At 38.2% G+C, this 15,467-nt stretch overlaps 1 protein-coding gene and 1 pseudogene across 1 annotated transcript in view; both read left to right on the top strand.

The window, feature by feature from the left end:
- Positions 1-10,126, top strand: part of LOC122746598 — a 31,132-nt pseudogene extending 21,006 nt beyond the window's left edge.
- The window catches only part of LOC122748371 (zinc finger protein 850-like), a gene marked incomplete at its 3' end in the record, with an annotated part of 465,756 nt that overhangs the window by 130,019 nt on the left and 320,270 nt on the right, over positions 1-15,467 (top strand). The window lies entirely within an intron of this gene.

Raw genomic sequence — 15,467 nt, forward strand, 5'->3', positions numbered from 1 at the left:
CTTAAGAATGCTCTTCATACTTTTATCTAAATAGGACTTTATTTCAGCCTTTTCAGGAATTAACTAAGTTTTTTTTTCTTTGTAAGGTTTTTACCCCCCCCCCACATTATAAAGTATTTGCCAATTTCTCATAAATTCTTTATAAAATTTCATTAACATATCCCTTAAGAAATGTAACATATGATCTACTGTGATGGACTAGATTCTTCTCACCAATGCAATGGTGCAGACGAGTTCCAGCGAAATCATGATAGAAGAGGATCTCCAAATCCAAGAAAAAAAAAAAAAGAACTGTGGAGTATAGATGCTGATTGAACCATATTATTTCTTTTGTTTTGGGTGCTGTTGTTTTTTTTCTATTTTGAGGTTTTTCATCATTGCTCTGATTTTTCTCTTATAACATGACTAATGCAGAAATAGGATTAATGTTATTATGTGTATGTGTATATATATTTATATATATATATATAAAACCTTTATCAGATTACCTGCTTTCTAAGGGAGAGGGGAGGGAGGGAGAAAAATCTGAAATTGGAAAGCCTGTATAAACAAAAGTTGAGAACTATCTTTACATGTAACGGGAAAAAAATAAAAAGAAATGTAACATATCCCTTCGGGTGAGGAAGAATTTCATATTACTTTGCTTTCTTCTCCTTTGTCTCTGATACTTCACTCACAGAGCACATACCTCCTCCCTGAGCCTATGGGGAGAAACATTTCATAGTAAGACCTTTATTCAACTTTTATCATTCTAACATGGTTCTCACTTCAATATAAAATGCTTCTCTCAATATTCCATTGGGCTCTTATTGGATGTGGTTTCAAGTGTTGCTTCCTCTCATAGGAGTTTTGGGCAAATGCCTTCTGTGCTTCAGTTTCTTACTCTAAGTTGATGAGGGCTGGATTAGGTGAATTCTGAAGTCTTTTTCATCTCTAAATCATGTGACATTTGATGACTTAGGAGTTGGTGACCTTCAAGGATGTGGCTGTGGATTTCACCCAGGAGGAGTGGCACCTCTTGGACCATTCTCAGAGAGAGCTGTACAAGGAGGTCATGCTGGAGAATGTCCAGAACCTGCTCTCTGTGGGTAAGGACCTTTGCCTCTGGTGACTGAGCTACTAACATGGTAGCTCCCTGCTCCCCATCCTGCCAGGCCTAGCAAGTTTGTCCTGATGCTTCCTTCTTTGTTCCCTCAAATTCCAGTCCAGATGTTGGGAAAGGAAGGGAATGGAATAAGCATTCATACATACCTGCTTTATATCTAGCACTGGACAAAGTGTATTAAACTTACTGTCATTTGATCTTAGCAACATCCCTATTAGTTTGGTAGTATTGTCATCCCCATTTCATAGTTGAGGTAACAGGCAAACAGGTTACACAACTTGTCCAGGGGGATACAGCTCCCATGTGCCTGACACTGGTTTGAAATGGTCTTAGTGACTCTAGGCCCTGGGCTGTTACCACTGCACTACCAGTGCCTCCAATTTCTAGATAATTGAAGTTAGGCAGTGTTCCCATCCTTCTAGGAAAGAGGTGAATAAAGGCGAAGTTTTCTGATATGAAATGGCTTGTGTGATCTCAGGCTGCCTCTAAAGATCCCAGCAATCAATACCTTGGGAACTGTCCTTGAGACATCCTGGGAACCATCCTGTCCTCTTTCCTTGCATGTCTTCATTCCCTAAAGAGAACTAAATTGTACATTTCTCTCTATTCTCCTCCCTTCCTTTTCCTATATTCCTAGGACTTCCAGTTTCTAGAGAAGATTTGATCTATCCTTTCCAGGAAGGGGAATCACCAGGGATGGTAGAGCACAAAGGTCCAAGGAACTCCTGGCAAGGTGAGTGACATAAATCAGGTGTATGAGGGCTCTTATGACAAGAGGTCTCCTAAGTGTTGTGGTGCAGGGAGTGCTGGACTTGTGGGCAGGAAGGGCTTACTTGGGATTGATTTTTAGACACATTTCAGCAGTGGGATCCTGTGCAAGTGCCTGAAGCTTAGAGCCCCAATTTCCTCATACAGGGGAGCAAGTCAGACTCCTTGGCCTTTCAGTTTCCTTATGGCATTTAAAATTAAATGGGGGGCAGCTAGGTGGCGCAGTGGATAGAGCACTGGCCTTGGAGTCAGGAATACCTGGGTTCAAATCTGGCCTCAGACACTTAACACTTACTAGCTGTGTGACCCTGGGCAAGTCACTTAACCCCAATTGCCTCACTAAAAAAAAACAAAAAAACAAAACAAAATTAAATGGGAGGGACCTATTTCTATCCTAAGTTGTAGGAAAACTTAGCTGGGGTTTCTAATACATAGCTACTTAGAAATTAGAGGCTATAGCACCAGTTTGGGGCATTAAGCATTTATTAAATCATATTAAATATTAGTAAAGATAGAGCACATGCCCCCAAAAGTTCAGAGGGGAGACTGATAGTGAGCCACGTGGCTGCTCCTTCAGAGTCCCAAGGCCAAGAGAGAGAGTCCAAGAGTGTACACTCCTTAAGGTCAGGTGGAGAGGCAGCCCTTACACCCTGCTTCTAGCTAATTGGCCAGCATCATTCAAATCTATTGGTTCATTGGACTTGAGGGTGGTCTGGAGCAGTATGTGCTGATGCCAGAGCCCAGAGGACAGACTCTCTGTGGGGGGCAAGGCTTTTCAGGTAGGTGTGGATTTAACTTCTGGTGTCTGTATTCATAGCCCAAGGTACAATTACATTTCCTCTGAAATTCTCCTGACTCTGGGCTGGCCTTAAGAAAGGTCAGGCAGGGCTCTCTGGGTCCCCTTTAACCCCATTATTTTCTCACATCTTGTAGTTCTAAAATTTTGATGGTATAAGAAATCATCATTTTGAACTTTGGGGCATAGAACTCTCCTGAAAGTATCTCAAAGGGTCTGAGGGTCTCCATTCTGAATTGTTTCCTAGTCTTTATTCCAGTCAAAAAACATTGACTAAACACCTACTATGTTCCAGACACTGCTAAACACCAGGAACACAAAGAATGGCAAAAGATAAGCCTTGCTCTTAAGGAGTTCAGTCTAAAGGGGAACACAACATGTAAACAAGGATCTGGCAACCCAATGTATTCAGGATAAATTGGGGGTAATTAAGATAGAGAAGGCCCGATGGGTAAGGAAGACAGGAGGAGAAGTAATTTAAAAGGAAGAATTTTAGGTGGTACTTCAGGGAAGCCAGAGCAAACATGAGGGACAGCCAGAGAGAACATGAAGTCAGGAGATGTTGCTGGTCAAGAAACAAAAAAAACCTGATTTTCATACATGTGAAGGGAAAATGAGGTGAAAGAAGCCTGGGAAAATAGGAGAGGGGCTGATGATAAAGGGCTTTAACAGCCAAGCAGAGGATTTCATATTAGATCCAGTTAATTGGGAGGCCATAGGAAGTGTTTTATTGAGTGGGCAGTGACATGATCAAAAGTGTCCTGTAGTAAACGCATTTGACAGCTAGGTGGGGGATTAAGTGAATTGGTCAGCAACTTGAAGCAGTGAAAGCAAACAGAAGTCTTTTTTTTTTTAAATAACATCATTTTATGCCTAATCGTGATGGTTGGGAATCACTGCACAATGAGATATATTAATTCCTGAAACATATATCTCCTTGTTGTTCCAGGAGAAAAATATACAGCAAACAAACCTTGGCAATTCTTTACTGCATAAGGTGCCATTGAATAATTTTTTTTTTTTAGTGAGGCAATTGGGGTTAAGTGACTTGCCCAGGGTCACACAGCTAGTAAGTGTTAAGTGTCTGAGATCAGATTTGAACTCAGGTACTACTGACTCCAGGGCTGGTGCTTTATCTACTGCGCCACCTAGCCGCCCCGAATATTTTTTAATAAACATTTTTATTTTAAAGTTTTGAGTTTACTATTCTGTCCCTCCCTCCCTGTCTCCCTTTCCTACACCTTCCCTGAGGCAGAAGGCAGATACATGTTATACTTGGGCAATTATAGAAAACATTACCGTATTAGTCATTTTATATAAGAAAACACCAAAGAAATAAATGAAAGAAAGTGAAAAATGTCATGCTTTAGTCTGTGCTCAATATTAGTTCTGTCTTTGTGAGTGGAGATTATGTTTCATCGTCAGTCCTTTTGGATTATCTTGGGTCATTTTATTGTTGAGAATAGTTAACTCATTCACATTTCTTCTTCAAACAACATCATTGTCACTGTGCACAATGTTCTTCTGATTCTGCTCATCAGTTGATGATAAGGACTTTCTGAATCCATCTTGCTCGTGATTCCTTATAGCACAATAATGTTCCTTTACAGTCATCTACCACTGGTTGTTTAGCCATTCCCCAATTGATGGGTATCCCTTGTATTTTCTTTGCCACTACAAAGAGGGCTGTTATAAACATTTTTGTATAAATAGGTCTTTTTCCCTTTTTTGTGATTTCTTGGGATATAACCCTAGCAGTGGTTCTACTGGATCAGAGGTTATGCACAGTTTCATAATCCTTTGGACTTAGTTCGATCAATTCATAACTCCACCAAGAGTTTGTACACTCCACCATTAGTGTGAGGTGCTACCTCAGAGTTGTTTTAACTTATATTTCCCTGATCCATAGTGATTTAGAACATTTTTTTCACATGACTATGGAGAGCTTTAATTTCTTTGTCTGAAAACTGTCTGTTCATATTCATTGTCTATTTATTTCTTGGGGAATGACTTCTATTTTTCTTAATTTCATTCCTTTCTCTATATATTGGAGAAATGTGGCATTTGTCAGAGATACATGTTTCAAAAATTCTTTCCCAGTTTTCTGCTTTCCTTATAATTTAGGTTCAAATGGTTTTGTTAGTGCAACAGCTTTTTAATTTTATATAATAAAAAGTATCTATTTTACATTTTGTAAAGCTTTCTATGTCTTCTTTGTTCCTAAATTCTTGCCCTGTTCCATGCTCTTTTAATTTGCTTAAGGTATCACGCTTTATCACTTTATTTTAAAGCACAGTGTGAGATGTTGTTTTTTTCATGTACTTTCTGTCATTCTCTTTTCTAATTTTCCCATCCTTTTTTTGTCAGATAATGAGTATTTGTTATGAAAGCTTAGATATTTGGCTTTGTCATATACTTATATACTTTAATCAATTACGATACTGTAATATGTAGCTATTCTCTTCCACTTATCTAATACTCTATTTCTTTGCCAGTACCAGATTGTTTTGCATGAAGGAAGGGAGGGCAGATTGGGGCAGGGGGCAGTAAAAAGCAAAACACTTTTGAGGAAGGTTAGGGTGAAAGAAGAGAGAAAATGTGGAGTAAATATCAAGGGGAGGGAATAAGATAGAGGGTAATACAGGAAGCAACAGTAAGTGTGATAGAAATGATGAGCAGGACGTCATCAGAAGGTCGTATGAAAGGTGCAAACCATCAAAGGAGGAAGAGCTGCTGGTGTTTGAATAGAGATCAAAGTGTGGTTCCTGTCTGTCTTCTTTTCTGTCTGTCTGTCTTCAATGTGAAGATGCTTGGCATGACTGCACATGGATGACTTATATTGACTTGCTTGATTCCATAGGGAGGGTGGGGGAGGGAGGGAGACAGAAAAGTAAGAACATAAAGTTAAAAAAAAAAATCAATGTGAAGAAATGATGAGGAAGCAGATTTCAGAGAAATCTGGAAGGACTCACATGAACTGATGCTGAGTGAGATGAGCAGAACCAGGAGAACATTGTACACAGTATCAGCAACATTGTGTGTTGATCAACTGTGATAGACTTTACTCTTCTCAGCAATACAGTGGTTCAGGATAGTTCCAAAGGACTCATGATGATAAATGCTCTCTACCTCCAGAAAAAAAGAACTGTAGAATTTGAATACAAATTGCACTATAATGTTTCTACTTTTTTTTCCCCTTTTTTGAGATTTTTCCCTTATATCACATTGCTTTCTATATTGGGGAGGCAGGAGGGGAGAGAGGGAGGAAGAAAATTCAAAATCTTATAAAAACAAATTTGAAAAGTCTTTACATGTAACTGGAATAAAATAAACTGGAATAAAATAAATATTGGTCAAAATTTTATATATATATATAGCTGGATTTTTTATGGTTCCAAATAATTTGAAACTGAGGCAATGTCTGTCTTTTGGGTAATGGCTGAACAAGTTGTGGTATAGAAATATAATGTAATAATGTGCTATGTGAAATGACGAGCAGACAGATTTCAGAAAAACCCAGAAAGACCTATATGAACTGTTGCTGAGTGAAATGACCAAAACCAGAACCTTGTACACCATTAACAGCAACATCATGCAATGATCATCTATGAAAGACTTAGCTCTTCTCACTAATACAATGATCCAAGACAATTCCTAAGGGCCCATGATGGAAAACATGATTCATATCCAGAGAAAAAATGATGGAGTCTGAAAGAACATTGAGGCATGGTATTTTCACATTTTTTCTGTTTTTTTTTGTTTCTCATGGTGTGAGTGGGATTTTCCCCACCCCTTAAATATAAGTGACTTAACAGTATTAGTAATCAGTTTAGACTACAAACTATCATTTAGATGATTTAGATATTCTTTAGTAGCTTAAGAAAATGATAATGAAGTAACTAAGATATATATTGAAAGGAGCTAAGGGAAATGCTAACTTGCCTACTCGACAAGCTTAACCAAAGGTTTAACTACCTGACTTCCAATTGTGGTTAGTCTAGCCACTGATCAGCTTAAAGATCAAATACATAAAATAGTTCCATCTGAGGTGTAAGGGACCAATGAGAGCTGGAGAGAAGTTAGAAAGCCAAGCTTACTCAATATGGTGGAAAGTCTTGATAACTGAGAAAAAAGAAAAATATAGGTCAGAGAGGACACATCCAAGATGGCAAAGGTGCAATCCAGTATCTGGTTTCATATGTTACGAGCCTGTTACTTAGTAACAGTGTTATTTTAAAACAATATATAGAATTGCAAGTGACTATGCTGGTATCTGATGGTTTCTTTCTCCCTTTTCCATGTTTATTGTATTTGTATCACTTGGGTTATGATAAATATTGGGAGGAGTCATTGTGTCTAAATATCCCTGAATTTTGAGGCTTGGGGTCTTTGGATCCTAGAACTGAGACCAGCTCTGTTGTAAGAAAGGATCCCTGGGGCAGCTAGGTGACACATACTAGCTGTGTGACCCTGGGCAAGTCACTTAACCCCAATTGCCTCACTAAAAAAAAAAAACCCAAACAAACAAAGGATCCCTCTCTCAATAAACCTATTTTCTTTTCCCTTTCTTTGTCTAACACTACAACTTTGAAATTTTCACTACAGTGGTTTTGCCCTTTTGGCCTGTTTTTTCTTTCACGACATGTACAATGTGGAAATGTATACACATCATTCCACATGTATAAACTACATTAGATTGCTTGCTATTTTGGGAAGGGGGAAGGAAAAGGAAGGAGGGAAAAAAATTGAAACTCAAAATTGTATGGGAAATAAATTTTGAAAGCTACCTTTACATGTAATTGTAGGGGAAAAAAACCCTCACTATTTCCAAAATAAAATGAGTCATCTTGCAGGGGTTTTCAAAGATTCATTCTGCCTATTTTCAACTAAAAATTCTTCATTTTCACTTGGGAGATTAAATATGAATAAGTTGACATTATGTCACATGACAAAAGAACATATTTTTACATGTATGTATCTTTCTCTTTTTTTTTTTTTTCAGGCAATGGGGGTTAAGTGACTTGCCCAGGGTCACACAGCTAGTAAGTGTCAAGTGTCTGAGGCTGGATTTGAACTCAGGTACTCCTGAATTCAGGGCCGGTGCTTTAACCACTGTGCCATCTAGCTGCCCCCTGTATCTTTCTCTTAATACATAATTGTTTTCCTCAGGTGGAGACACTAGGTTGGTTGTGAAGAAGATGGGTACAAAGGTGAACATTTCTGTGGAAGAATTTGGCCAGCATAGAGTTGAGAGTGATGGTGCCTGTAACTTGAATCTGAAAGAAATCTGTGACTCTGAAAGCAAGGTGGGTAAGAGTATCTTTGAGTTTGGTGAAATTGAAAAGGCCTTCATACTGTCTTCAGTCTTAAATAACAGTAAGAGAAGGACTTCATGGAATGAATATGTTCAGGACAGTGAAGATAATAAATGGTTTCCTCAACAACTAGAGCCCTTTAAGGCCCAGGAGAAGTCTCTTCAAATGCAAATGTACAAAGGTAATCATCTGGAAATGGCCTTGAATTTGAATTCTGATCTCATTAGACATCAGAAAAGTGACAAAAGTGGGAAGGCCTTCAGTCTGAACTCTAAGTTCATTGCTCTTCAGAAAATTCACATTAGAAAGGAGCCTGTTGAATACAGTGAATGTAAAGCAACCTCATCCCATCAATCATATTTTCCTTGCCATGCTAGATCTTACCATGGAATGAGAACGTATGCAGTTCATTGTAGTGGAAAGGCCTTTGGTTGGAACTCAGATTTTATTAGGCAACAGAACATTCACAATGGAAAAAAGTTTTATAAATGTAATCAGTGTGGAAAGACTTTCCCAGGGGAATCCCATCTTGCTGCACATCAGAGAATCCATAAAGTGGAGAAACCTTATGAATGTAATCAATGTGGAAAGGTTTTCAAACTGAGCTCCTATCTTGCTGCACATCAGAGAATCCACACTGGAGAGAAACCTTATAATTGTAATCAGTGTGGGAAGGCTTTCACAGAGAGATCTATTCTTGCTAAGCATCAGAGAATCCACACCGGAGAGAAACCTTATAAATGTAATCAGTGTGGGAAGGCTTTCACAGAGTGTTCCAGTCTTGCCAAGCATCAGAGAATCCACACTGGAGAAAAACCTTATGAATGTGATCAGTGTGGAAAGGCTTTCACAGTGAGCTCCAATCTTGCTGCACATCAGAGAATCCACACTGGAGAGAAACCTTATGAATGTAATCAGTGTGGAAAGGCTTTCACAGAGAGCTCCACTCTTGCCAAGCATCAGAGAATCCACACTGGAGAGAAACCTTATGAATGTGAGCAGTGTGGAAAGGCTTTCAAAGTGAGCTCCCATCTTGCTGCACATCAGAGAATCCACACTGGAGAGAAACCTTATGAATGCAATCAGTGTGGAAAGGATTTCACACAGAGTTGCAATCTTGCTAAACATCAGAGAATCCACACTGGAGAGAAACCTTATGAATGTAATCAGTGTGGAAAGGATTTCACACAGAGTTCCAACCTTGCCAAGCATCAGAGAATCCACACTGGAGAGAAACCTCATAAATGTAATCATTGTGTAAAGCCTTTCACAGAGAGTTCCAGTCTTTCTCAGAATCAGAGAATCCACACTGGAGAGAAACCTTATGAATGTGATCAGTGTGGAAAAACTTTCACAGCAAATTCCAGTCTTGCTAAGCATCAGAGAATCCACACTGGAGAGAAACCTTATAAATGTAATAAGTGTGGCAAGGCTTTCACACAGAGCTCCAATGTTGCTCAACATCAGAGAATACACACTGGAAAGAAACTTTATGAATGTAATCAGTGTGGAAAGCCGTTCAAAGTGAACTTCCATCTTGCTGCTCATTAGAGAATCCACACTGGAGAGAAACCTTATGAATATAATCATTTTGGAAAGGCTTTCACAGAGAGTTCCAGTCTTTCTCAGAATCAGAGAATCCACACTGGAGAGAAACCTTATAAATGTAATAAGTGTGGAAAGGCTTTCACACAGAGCTCCAGTCTTGCTACACATCAGAGAATCCACACTGGAGAGAAACCTTATGAATATGATCAGTGTGGAAAAACTTTCACAGCAAATTCAAGTCTTGCTAAACATCAGAGAATCCACACTGGAGAGAAACCTATGAATGTCATCAGTGTGGAAAGGCTTTCAAAGTGAGCTTCCATCTTGCACATCAGAGAATCCACACTGGAGAGAAAGCTTATAAATGTAATAAGTGTGGAAAGGCTTTCACACAGAGCTCCCATCTTGCTGCACATCAGAGAATCCACACTGGAGAGAAACCCTATGAATGTCTTGTGGAAAGGCTTTCAAAGTGAGCTCCCTTCTTGCTGCACTTCAGAGAATCCACTGTGTTGTTTAAAATCTAAGTTGTGGGTCCTAATCCTCCCCCCTTCCCCACCCAGTCTTGGGTGGTAGCTGGCTAAAATCACTAATAAATTCAGCAAGAGTTTAGGCTTATAAAGATTTATTAAAATATATATTATAAGTTAGTGAAGAGAGAGATTGAGAACAGATTCCTTATAGCATGGAAATCTTAGCTCTGATCTAAATTGGTATAGCCAGAGAGAAAGAAAGCAATTTCCTTTCCTAGCCACCTATATGAAATCTCTTACCACCAAGCCAGTGTCTGAATGACTAAGGCCCCCCCTCCCCTGCCCCCCATTCTCCATCTGCTGCCATGCTGGTTCCTCCTAACTAAAAAAGAGAATTCTATCAGTGAGCATCCTCTTCCTAGTTCCTCTCTCTCTCCCCCAAAGGGGAGGTCCTTCAAACTGGTTGGTTGAGAGTGGTCTCTTGCTGATATCAGTAGTACAACAACAGGTCACTCAGGGCCCGCCAGGTTGTGGCCTCCATCCAATCATCCTTAAGTAGGTACTTAGTCAGTTTCTCATGCTCACCCAATTCAAACAATATGAAATCAGGTGGGGCTCCTGGGCATCTGCCAAATTCTATTATTTTATCACATTCCCCCCTGTGCTTCGGGTGAAGAAACATGGTTTCCTCACATGAAGCAATATTGTTAAAGATACTTATGAGTAACAAAGTAAAGGGAATGAAAAGAGAGAAAAAGATATTGAGCAACATGTTCACAAAGGCTAAGGGGGGAACTCCCCTATTAGCAGGTGGACATCACAAACAGAAAAATCTAAAGGAGGCACTCCCCTTTAGTTAAGTGTACATTATAAACAGTGTATACAACGTGGAAAAGGAAAGTAGGGAAATGGCCTTTTAAGTCTTTGGACGTCTTTTTTTCAGATGCTTCTTGGGATGTCCTGTGGGTGTAGTTGTGGAATGGAAATCTTTTCAGGTGTTGATGTGTGGATACTTGTAATCAGCCAGGAAAATTTCCTACAAAATTGAGCTTAACACAACTTTAAATAGCTTTGTCAATAATCAAATCAAACAATGAGAGTTCTCAAACCATGTCTAAGGGAACTCAGAATCTTATTTGTTACACATGAAATATAATAAAAACAAAAATTAAAACATCCTCTAACACTTAATATTACTATAGTTTCCCCTGTGGAGGGTAAATTGAGAAGACAATTGTGACATTAATTTAAAAAATCATTTTTATCTTTGTTTAATCAATTTTTGCATCATCTGCCTAATTATCCTCATGCCTTTATGAGAGAGTAAAGAATCTAATATAATTGGTAGCAGATGTCAAGGCCAAATCCAACATTGTAATTATGACACCTGAGATAATTATGGGGGTTAACATAAAAGAACAGAGAAATGATGGGAGATGAGCATTCCCACACTTGAGCAATATATATAGCCCATGCAGTATGCCAGGCTTAAAATCAAAAGTCTATGGGGTATATGTCCATGTCACTAAACATATTGGAGTGTGATGTTTAAAATCTAAATTGTGTGGTCACCTTAAATTAGAAGCTTTTGCACCAGTCTTTGAGCATTAAGCATTTATTAAAGCATACAGCTATTCACGTGGAGTTAGAGTTCCAGCCTGGTCTGGTTCTTCCTCAAGTCCTTCACTATGAGCCTACTTCAGTCACGAACTCTTCTCAAAGTGAGTGTGGAAGCTTTCTATAGGTCTGGAGAGAGGCGGTCCCTATACACTGCTTCAAGCTAATTGGTTAGTGTCATCCAAATCCATTGGTTCACTGGACCTGAAGGTGGTCTTGAGTTAAGTTCAAAGTGCCAGCTTCTGAGAACAATACCTTTCTAAGGGCCAGCCAGGTGTGCTTACAGTCCAATTAACTTGAAGTAGGCCAGTCAGCAGTCAATCACTTTCACTTAATTCAATCAGTTTAGATTAATCTCCAGGCGAGTCTTTGAATATCTGCCAAACCCCATTGTTTTATCACAGGAGGAAACTGAGTCAGGCTTAATCAGATGCATAGGATTGAGATGTCCATGGCATCAGGCATATAGGAGGGGGAATTGAAGTCAGGTGTCAAATCAGATGGCATAGTCCTGCCTTCCAGTGCCATATGGGTGAAAATTAAACCAAAAGAATCCAACCTCAGCTCTTGTCAGTAGCTATTCTCTCGGCCTTTCTCAAGGCAATGCACTACCTCATGGGTGTGTCCCCTTCTGTGACTATCCAATGTATGTATTCCTCTCATGAGTAAAGGCAATTAATGTCTTAAATGGTAAGTTCCCCTAATGCAAGTCTCATATGGATTTAAACATTGAGGGTAATAATGACTGCAAAAAATGTGAATTTGCTTTGACTCAGAATACGTAGGGGCCAAATTTTAATTGGGGAGCGTTAGTTAGGCGGCTCACCGCAATATTGCAGCAAGGAAGGAGACTAACAGCCTCTTTCAAAAACAGAACAGGGTTTCTTAACAAGAATGAACACAAGTAAAATTAGTAGAATTAAGGAAAAGGGAAAAAGGAAATGGGGAAAGGAAAACCACAGGACCTGCTATTACACCACCCAGGGCTCAGCAGAACACATGGCTGTGTCCCGTCTCTTTCCAGCTCAAATGCCAGATTGGCAAATATCTTCCCTTCTTCCCAGCAAACCCTGGGCTGTCCACACACAGCCCCAAGCTAATTGGCTGGCAGCCCTGACTGACAGTCACTTGACTGCCCTCACTGGGCTTCCACTCATTATAATTTTGCCAGGCCCATGTAGGTGTTGATGAGTGGTGATGATGTGAACTTCCAGTGCCATGGTGACGGCTACAGCCATTGGGTGGAGCACCATGCGGTTTGGAGGTGCAGCACCTGAGCCCTGGCCAGTGCGTTTGCCAGGGTTTTTTTTAATTCTAGTCAAAAGATGGGGTCATAAAAACCTCAAATTACAATTAATTCTTTATAAATATGTTACAACATGCAATAATTCCAAATAATATTTTGGGGGGTAAAAAAAATAGTATTTCTAGAATTAATTTACACTTGTCATGGTAACCAATTTACCAAGGAAATACTTTATAGAATTTAATCCAATAATCAATTGGAAAAACAAAACACAATCTTAAAAGAATGAAAATCTCTATGAAATTAAACTCATACTAATATTTTCAGGTGTAGATATAATGGCATAAAAAGAAACCCTTATGTAACATTTGAACTGACATTATTTCTCTGAGTGAATTTATAAGATTTTTGATTTTGATATCTAAAATCTCCAAATCTCATATTAACATCTTGCTGTCTACTTCTGCATTTCTGCAAAATATGTCCCCTTCTATAGCAGTAGAAGCAGATTCTTGAAATATGATGATAATAAAGTTTCTCTTGTTTTTCTCAAAAATATTAGAGGAAACATGAGGAAAACACATTTATGGATACTGGAAGAACTCATCTCCAGATAAGGGATAGAAAGGATCACAAACAGTTGAATGGGTGATTTTTAATATGTAAAAATCCCACAATGTATCTTATATTTAAAGGGAAATAATTAAGTGGGGAACACATTTGCAGCAAATTTCTCTCATGAAGGCCTCACATTATTTGAAGAACAAATCTAGGTCCTGTACAAGTGTATTAAGAATGGCTCCAATCCACATGGTCCAAAGCTATAGAGAGTCATTTTTGAAAGGAGGAAATGCCACTTATCAATGATTATGAGAGAAATACTCTCCATCTACAGTCAGTAATCTGAATCAATAACTAGAAAGATTTTCAGATTGTTAAAGGTGGTAAGAAAATGAGCATCACCAATATTGTGGGGAATCATTTCCTTAATTGTGGACTTTTTACAGGAGGTGTTTTTTTTTTATTTTTTTGGTTTGGTTTTTGCTTTTTCATGTCACAGAGGGGAGATAGATCAAAATGAGAAAATAAACATAATTAAAAAATTTTTTTTTAAAAAGCTTAAGCAAAAATGGTCCAAATCAATAATTAGTTAAATAAAAATTAAATTACTTCTCAGGCTCCATCTCACCCCCATGCAAGTGACAAAGATGAAAAAACAATAGAACTGTTCAAAGAGTTCTGGAAAGCAGACACATCAATTTACTGTTGCTGAAGTTAAGAAATTCCCTCCAAATTACAAAATCTTTGACTCAGTGATACCACTAGAGGGCATATGCCTTTCAAGAAATGAAGTAAGCCCAAGTGTATCAAAAAAAGGAGCTCATTGTTATATCAAAGAACCAGAAAGTAGGATATGGTGTCCTACAATAAACACAGCAACAACTGAATACATTTTGAAATGTGAACACTATGGAACAATACTCTGCAATAAAGCTGGGCAATTTCAGGGAAACCTAAGGTAGTTGTATGGACTAATTCAGACTAGAGAGAGTCATTGTTAATTGTAACAACATTGTGAAGGTCAACAACTTGACAAAATATTCCACTCCTTATTCTAATGATAAATCTCTATAATGATATAATCAGGGACTTAGCAAGATCTCTTCAACCTGCCTCTTTACCAAGAGATGATGCACACAAGTTATAGAATACAAAGTACTTTTTGAGGAATGGACACTATGGTCATTTTGTTCCTTGACTCTGTGTTTTCATATCTTTTGGTTGATTTCTTTTCAGTTTTGGGTAGAATTAGATAGCAATAGGAGGGCTGCTAACAATAGGATTGTCCTGCCTCTGATCTCCCACATCCCCTCACCCCCCAAAGCAATAAGGAAGAACAGTGATCCAATAATAGAAGCAATAGAACAGAAGGAAGGAGAACAGCTCTGAAAGTGTTATTTTGAACTCATTATTACTAAAAAAGAAAAAAGTCAATCTATTCACATTTTTAAAGTACAATCCTTTTTCTGAAATGTTCACTTTATTTCCATTTTGTGAATTTCAAACTTAAAATCAATATTGATGGTTTCCTTTTTGTTTTAAACTTTTTAAAAACATCATAAGAAATGGTAAAATTATTTTCATATGACGTTTTCCTATCATCAGTGCTTTGGAGTATGTGTTCATATGTCATTTAGGATTTTCAGGACTTTGGAAAATTTCCTGTCCTTTCAAGACTTCATCTATTGGCATTGGTTCCTTGGTACACCTGGATGTCAGTTCTCTCCCTGTCATGGATATAAATCACTTGGGAGTCATTTTTCATGTAATACTTGATGTATTCAGGATGTTATAGTTTCTAATTTGGTTTTCATCTTATTTTATTAACACATTTAAGATTTATGTAGTTAGAATTACCTTTTTTTTTTAAACCTATGTGTTAGATCAAGAATTTCTCCTAACAAAAGTTGTGAAGTCAGGAAAAATTTGATATACCTCTCCCACCTACCTCAGATTGTGAAAGGAAAAAACAAAACCCCCATTATAATTATGTATAATCAAGGGAAATAATCATTCAATGTTTTGTCCCAAAATATAT

This window comes from Dromiciops gliroides, chromosome 3 (genome assembly GCF_019393635.1).
Source record: "Dromiciops gliroides isolate mDroGli1 chromosome 3, mDroGli1.pri, whole genome shotgun sequence".
Taxonomy (NCBI): Eukaryota; Metazoa; Chordata; class Mammalia; order Microbiotheria; family Microbiotheriidae; genus Dromiciops; species Dromiciops gliroides.